Source organism: Etheostoma spectabile, unplaced genomic scaffold (genome assembly GCF_008692095.1).
Source record: "Etheostoma spectabile isolate EspeVRDwgs_2016 unplaced genomic scaffold, UIUC_Espe_1.0 scaffold285, whole genome shotgun sequence".
Classification (NCBI taxonomy): Eukaryota; Metazoa; Chordata; class Actinopteri; order Perciformes; family Percidae; genus Etheostoma; species Etheostoma spectabile.
Window position 1 is genome coordinate 644,676 of NW_022605579.1, and position 8,095 is coordinate 652,770.

At 42.5% G+C, this 8,095-nt stretch overlaps 1 protein-coding gene across 1 annotated transcript in view; it reads right to left on the minus strand.

Moving 5' to 3' along the window:
• znf536 (zinc finger protein 536) overlaps positions 1 to 8,095 on the minus strand; it is a gene marked incomplete at its 5' end in the record, with an annotated part of 312,490 nt that overhangs the window by 149,671 nt on the left and 154,724 nt on the right.

The following is an 8,095-nucleotide window of genomic DNA, read 5'->3' on the forward strand; positions in this document are numbered from 1 at the left end:
TTTTATACATTTTATTCATCAGAACTTTAATATATTTGGATGTTCCTCTGTTCTGTTGTGACAAGAAAAGAAATTATATTATTTTAGTGAGAACTCATAAATAACTCGTAATGAGATATGCATTGAGATAACTGTTGTTGTGATTTAGCTCTATATAAATACAATTGAATAAGTATAATAACTACAAATAACTAATGTTAGGGAAATCTGTTTATGTTTTGTAACACGTTTATGGATTTTTTCGTATCGTTTTTTTGTAACTATTCCAAATCGGTCTAATATTTCTGCCCTATTTTGATGTTTTTTTTAGATTGGACTCTTCTGTAGGAGCTTGTAGGTTTTGACAGACGGGGTAGAGAACATTCATGTTTTTGATCCTTTTTTTTTTATCTGTCGAGAATAAGAAATTTATCAATACCACAAGAGTTATTCTTTTTCTGCATATTTATTGCACAGGACAAAACAGCACTTGAAATATTTAAAAGGATACTGATTGGAGGGCACAGGCTCTATTGGTATTTGGGCAGAGAAATATCAATGACACCAGAGTTATTCTTTTAAGATAAACGGGTCTTTCTATGCGCAGCACACAGTGCTCCCATGTAACCTGTGTGCTCACATACATAACACCCACACTCTAAGTGGCTGGTCATAACCTATGTACTCCTTCTTGCCGTGTTGTTAGAAAAAAAAAAAAAGGCAAGACTGAAAATATCCTCGGTCTCAGGTCTGGATATTAAGAGTGTTGATTAGATATATGAGTTTGCCATTTGCCCACGGAGCGTGGAGTGTCTCTGACAGAACTGGGGACCATATGGCTGGTGAGAGATTTCCCCCCTCTCTTCCTCTTCGCGCAGCCTGACAGCTGGATGGCTGCTAACTGGGGACGAGGAAGCTTGGCAGCTGCAGCTGAGAGCAACGCTTTGATGCCGCTCACCCTTTTTCACTTCTCTCTCGCTCTCTTTCTCCACTCTCTCTCTCTCTCTCTCTCTCACACACGCACACACACACACACACACACACGTAGGGTAGAACCCAGACACCCACAACCAACCGCCGTTAACTAATGCAAACTTTCCACAGGTTGGACAAGAGAGTCAAGAGAAATGGGAGGTGTATAGTCAAGAGCCATGGCTGAATCCAGCTGGCCTCTTCATGGATTTATGGTGGAATTGTCCTTTTATTTTCATAGTTTCATTAACCCTCCTGTTGTCCTCGGGTCAAAATTGACCCCTTTAAAAAATAACTATCTGACATATGTGTAAATAACCCAGTAAAAGTTTTAGCTCTATAGATGAAAATAGCCTTGTTGTGTCTTATATCCTGTTCTAAATAAAGGGGCTTTTATTTTGAAAGTCACCCACTGGCACATTAACTAGTTTTCCTGCTGTATGTGTCGGAAAAAAGGAGAAACAGTAACATGTATACAGTCAAATATATAATGTTTTAGAGCCCCTTAAAGAGGCACAAGGTTAGTAATCATCATAATACTGTAAAATTAATATGTTGGTGGTGTTTCAAAGTAGTTTTGAACAACTGTAGCTGTTTCTAGCTGTTTGTTTAATAGACTAATGCTGGACTTGGGAGCTAGTACTAACCTATGCTACTGCTCTGAATCTAAATGGTAAGGTAGCTAATGCATTTATTGTTCGTGTTTGTTTCTTTTTGTGACCAGCTCTTACGTTGGTTTTGGGATTTACAATCAATCTAAAATCATCAGTTCAAGAGTCAGACCATCTGTCGGAGGGTATGCTACAATATGGGTTTCTTTTTAACCAAATTATCACAAAAAAAACTAGATTGGATTCCATTCAACGCTCTTTGCAAATACAATTGAACACTTTCATTCCTCTGATCTTAAATGTTAATCAAAATAATTCCTAATTTCTGCTTTTTTAACTCAAACGTTAGGTACAATTCTATATAAATGAGGGTTATTGACCATGAATTCCAAAAAGTAGTGTAAAACTAGTAAGGTGGTGTTAGTGACAACTTGAAAAAAGTCTGAAAAAGTCAATTTTTTGTCCTTTTTTGGCCCGAGATGACAACACAAGTGTTAACGCCACAATGTTTCAGTGCATGGGCCGGAGGGGGGGGGGGGTTCAAATGCCTCGCATCATAACTGTAAAAGACAATGAAAGAATATGGAGAAAAAAACACAAGTGTTCTGCTTTCCAAGATGTGTGTATATGAGAAGATGACGGTGGGAGGGATGGAAGCAGGGCACCCATGGGTGGGATGGGGTGTTGGTGGGTTGGGGCGTGCAGCAAGCTGGAGGAGAGAAGAGAAGGAGGAGGAGGAGGAGGGTGTACATCCGTGGAGATGGAGATGTATGACTGGCAAGCACAGAAAAGTCTTTTCATTTTCTCCAGCCGCGTTTGTTTCTTTCATGTTTTCGTACTTTGACTAACGGGAATCTTTCATCATTTCTTCGACAACAAAACAAAAAGACTCCTTTGGATGTTTAGATGCGGATACCTGGATGCTTTGTGCTTTGTGGAAGAAAACCTCCACCTTCTTTTGGATAAAAGTGGAACAGCAGGAAAGTGCTTTTTTTAATTGTAATCTGAAAATCTCATCTGCACCATGTTCACTACACTGTGAGGTATATATGCAATATGTTTCAGCATAACGCTTCTCTCTAATGAAAATGGCTTTAAATACAGAGTGTATGATGCTTTTAATTGAGGTCACTGGAGACAAGTGCATGTCTTTCTTTGAAACGAAGAACATTTCTTAGTACAAAACCAGACCAACGTCTCTCTGCACTCCTGGAAAAGGGTTTTAAATCACTGGATCCCAGAACCAAAACCGTCAGCTGGGTACAACCAAAAGTAAGAAGAAGGATAAGAAGAAGAAGAGAAAGAAGAAGAAGAGAAAGATGAAGAAGAGGAAGAAAAAGAAGAGAAAGAAGATGTAGAAGAAGAAGAGGAAGACGAAGAGGAGGAAGATGAAGATGAAAAAGATAAAAAAGAAGAGGAAGAAGAAGAAGAAGAAGAAGAAGAAGAAGAAAAAGAAGAAGAGAAAGAAGGTGGAAAAAAATAGGAAGAAGAGGAGGAAGAAAAAGAAAAAGATGAAAAGAAGAAGAGGAAGAAGAAAAAGAATAAGAAGAAAAGGAAGAAGAAGAAGCAAAAAAAGAAGAGGAAGAAAAAGAAGAAAAAGAAGATGAAGAAGATGAAAAACAAGAGGAAGAAGATTAAAAAGAATAAGAGGAAGAAGAAGAAAAAGATAAAAAAAAGCAGAACAGGAAATAGAAAAAGAAGAAGAAAAAGATGAAAACAAGAGGAAGAAGAAGAAGATGAGGAAGAAGATGAAAAAGAACAAGAAAAAGAAGAAGAGGAGGAAGAAGAAAAAGATGAAAAAGAAGAAGAGGAAATCGAAGAAGAAGAACACTTTTCACAGACGGAGTCACAAAGTGTTTATATGATACAATTGTTAAAATAAGACCCAAATAATCAAATGAGAAACTAAAAGAATAAAACAAACTACCAATGGAATAAAAATGAAAAATACAGAAAAAGACCAGAATTAAAAAGACATCAACGGGAACGTGCGCTACAGGCCACCGGAAAGCTCAGGTAGCTTTGAGTAGGTGGAGTCAGTAGACATGCAGGGAGTCTCGAACTATGTTCTCCACTTTCTTTTCTGTTCTCACTCACTTTTTTCCACTCTTATCCTAGACGTGTAAACCAGATATTCCCCTCTCTGCCCACCCTTCCTCTCTCACTACTTCCATGCTCCCTCTTGTGTTCAGTCGCAGCCTGCTCCGACCCGGCCCACTCTGTCGTACCACTTGCCCCCATGCCCTTCTCTGTTTTTCTCCTTCTTGCTCCCCCTCCCCTGGCTCAATTTCTTTTACTGTATTCCCCCACTCTTGCGCTATATCCATCTCACTCTCTCCTCCTTTCCTTCCCCCCCAGGCCGGCTCCTCCCATCCCTCCTCTTGTTGAAGGCCCCCTGTTGCTGCCTGCTATCAACCAGCTCTGAACTGGTGCAGGAAGGGGGGAGGAGAGAGGAGAGCAGAGTTTTTTTTGGTTTTCAAACTCCCTTTATTAGCCCATTTCCAGACAAGAATCACACAAATCCAAAGACAAGAAAAGAAAAGAAAATGCTAAATAACAAAATCTGTCAAACACGGAAACATGTGCTTTATTAATTTAAAAAAATGAACCACCAACTCTCCATCGTTCCGCGCAGAGCATAACACCCCACAACAAGCGACAGAAATCAGGCAACTTGTCCATCATCCGGTAATAGGAAATAGGAGAGAGGAGAGGATGTATGCGAGCAGTAGGAGAAAGGAGAAATGAGAGGATGAATAGGAGCAGTAGGAGGAAGGAGAGAGGATGAATAGGAGCAGTTGTAGGAAGAAGAGAGGAGGAATGAGAGCAGTAGGAGGAAGAAGAGAGGATGAATGAGAGCAGTAGGAGGAAGGAGAGAGTAGAGGATGAATAAGAGCAGTAGGAGAACGGAGAGAGGAGGATGAATAAGGCAGTAGGAGGAAGAGGAGGATGAATAGGAGCAGTAGGAGAAGAAGAGGAGGAATAAGCAGTAGAGAAGGAGTAGGATAATGAGAGCAGTAGGAGGAAGGAGAGAAAGAGAATGAATGCCAGCAGTAGGAGGAAGGATAGAGGAGAGGATGAATGCGAGCAGTAGGAGGAAGGAGAGAGGAGAGGATGAATGAGAGCAGTAGGAGGTAGGATAGAGGAAGATGATGTGGCATAGGAGAAGGGAGAGAGGAATGGAGCATAGAGGAAGGAGAGAGGAGAGGATGAATGCGAGCAGTAGGAGGAAGGAGAGAGGAGAGGATGAATCAGCAGTAGGAGGAAGAGAGGAGAGGATAATGCACATAGGAGGAAGGAGGAGATGATGCGAGCATAGGAGAAGGAAGGGAGATGAAATGAGAGCAGTAGGAGGAAGAGATAGAGGAAGGATAATGATAGCAGTAGGAGGAAGGATAGAGGATGAATAAGAGCAGTAGGAGGAAGGAGAGAGGATGAATGAGAGCAGTAGGAGGAAGGAGAGAGGAAGTGAGATCGTAGGAGAAGAAGGGAAGTGGAGCAGTAGGAAGTGAGAGAGAAGTGAGTCAGTAGGAAGGATAGAGAGGAAGTGAGAGCAGTAGGAGGAAGGAGAGAGGAAGTGAGAGCAGAGGAGATGAGAGAGAGGAGCGAGGCAGAGAGCATAGTTTGGCTGGAGCCGAGAGGAGAGCAGCTGGGCACGGCTAACAGGGAATGATAATGACCTCAGAAATCTGCTGTTCGCTCCACAACATAGGGTGCTCAGTCGCCTGGAAAATTGTGTTCATCAGCTAGCTCTGCTCACTTACTAATTGACATTGCCAAATATTTTAAGAACAATTGGAATGTGGCAGGGGGAGAGAGCGAAAAAAAAAAAAAAAAAAAAAACCAGGCTCAGAGATCTTAATCCTGGACTTAATTCCTCCCTCACTTTTCCACCCTTTTTTTTTATTTATTTCTTTTTTTTTCTGCTTCTCCTTCCCTCTCTCTCTTTTGTGATGAGAGGTGGCTACAACTAAGGGGGGGTGTGTGGGGGGGGGGGCATTTTTCATGTCGCTTTCTGCTCTCGGTCAGCACCCTGAGTTGACACAAAGGGCTTTCATGCGACCTGTCAGGGGGTTAAGAGGAGGAGATTGAGAGGGAAAGGGGGCCGGGGGGAGGCAAAATGAGAGAATGACAGAGAGAGAGAGAGAGAGAGAGAGACGAGGAGAAGAGGAGAAAGAGGGAGAAGATTAAAAAAGTAAAAAAAAAGTGGGGAGGATGAGGAAAAAAAAGAAGAAGAAAAAAAAAACAGAGCGAGAGATTCCCCAGTCATGGTATCACATGGCTGGCCCTCCATTTTTAATGAGGCAAAGGTCAATGTATTCTCTTGCTCTTTCATACACAGGAGGAACCCGGATCATGCCCAAGTTAACTTGTTCAAACACAACCCCCCCCCCCACGCACACACACACACACGCACACACACACACACACGCACACACACACTCCACATAGCCAGGCCCGGCCATGCCCATCCAGTGCCGTCCATTTGCATTCCCTGACCGACAGCGCTGCCTCATTTCGCAGGAATTCCACATTGACGGAGTCCGGCAGCTGTCACCGGACAGAGAAAAGAAAACTTGGCATCCACCCTCATTCAGCTTCGCCCTCCCCTCCAATCCTCCAAGCCTTTCCGTTAAGCACACACATAAACAATCAAAAGAAGAGAGAAAAGGTTCTCCTAGCCAGTGTCGACTTTTGCTCTGTAGTTTTGACTGAAGGAGGAACAAACGGGGTATTTATACGTGCACCGCCGAGGTTGAGGCTGGGTAAACACACTCCAATGGCAGCACAAGTTGTGACAGTGATGTTAATGTGTGTCTTTCTTTCTCTTTTGCTCCCCCCCCCCCCCCCCCCCCCGTTACTTTTGAGTTTCTTTCTCCCGCGTGTTCAATGTTCAATCCACTTCTCTGCAGCTTTTTAACAAAACAAAAAACAAAAAAACGATAGTAAAGTGCTGCGTCTGTGAGTCACCTTCTCTTTCTACATTCTCGCTCAGTTTTAGCAATGACACTGGAGAAGATAGCTTGTTGATGTATTAAGAATATTAATATGCATACAGTCTACCTGACGGAGTAAGGCAGCCTTCTGTTATGGAAAGATAAATATTATGTTTTAATTATAAAAACATAAAAAGGAATGGGGAAGACAGAAGAAGAGGGAGGCGGTGTGTGTGTGTGTGTGCGGTTTTGGGTGTGCGGCGTTGTGGTGTGTGTGTGTGTGTGCGTGTGTGTGTGTGTGTGTGTGCGTGTGTGTGTACGTGCGTGTGTGTGAGCCTTGTTCCAGGAGAAAGGTAAGCTATGTTTTGGCAAAGATGTGGAGTTGAAAAGAGAGGATGGCATAATGTGATGCTGTTTACTGAGGAATGTGATGCCCTGTCATCTCTTCCCCCTTTTTCTCACTCCACTCAGTCTCTACCTTGTGGATTGCCCATGTCATTTTTCTCATCGCCTCTCCCTCACTCTCTCAATAGGCCCCCCCCCCCGTACCGTCTTCATAACCAAGCGGGGAATCCTAACGTGATCATTAAGACATAAAACGGGCTGATAAATGTTTCATAAGGACAAGGCTAGCCACTGATAGCCACCCAGGAATACTGAGGAGCAAAACCCGAGGCTCGCAGTCCCTTTCCCTCGATCAAACACACTCGTCGGAATACAATTGGAATTTTAAAACGTCTTAAAAAGCCTGGGCTAATTCCCACCATGGGTAATATTTACAAATTGAGTCTGAAAAGACGGCGTAGGGGAGAGAGCGCGAGAGAGCAAGAAAAGGACGAGAGAAATCAAATGAACTGTGCAAGGAATAAGAGAAAGCAGAACAGAGAAATAAATTGGCCTTTTATATTGTGCAAGCGTGTACAAAAATACTAAGTCTGCATTTATCCGAGACATGTCAATCAGCGCAGCACAGTGACAATTAGTGCGTTTGAATAGAACTTTTATCATTTTCCAGGCACCAGAGTCCTGACCTACTGTAAAAAAATACAGCTCGGGGAATGATTGTGCCTGTAACACAATGACTGTCTATTTAAGTTTGGTGACACATAAAAAATACAGATATGACAGGCCAGACTCCTACAAACGAGCGGGGGGGGTAGAAAGCTCAGGTTTTGTAACCGCTGAGTTCTCTGATTATAGAGAAAAGAAGAATGGTGCGAGGGGGGGAGTGGAAGAGGAACGGATGTCAATTACAAAGAACAAGTAATTTATGCAGGGAAGAGAAATGGGAAGAAAAGGAAGAAAGGAAAAAAAAAAAAAAAATGAGAGACATAATTCATTATTTTTTAATGCACATAGTTTTACACTCACGGAGGGCTGGCCTCATTTCAACATGTTAGTGCGGTGTGAGGTGGTAGCACGCAGTGTGTAAGGTGTGTGTTAGCTAATCTTCATGTGGTGGACTTTGACATTGGTCACCACTCTGCAGACAGATTTTGTCCCTATTTACTATTCTTTTTTTGATATTGGATATTAGAATGCTTAAAAAAAGCTGGTCATCATTTGGGGAACTTACATGATAGTTGCAGGGGGGGG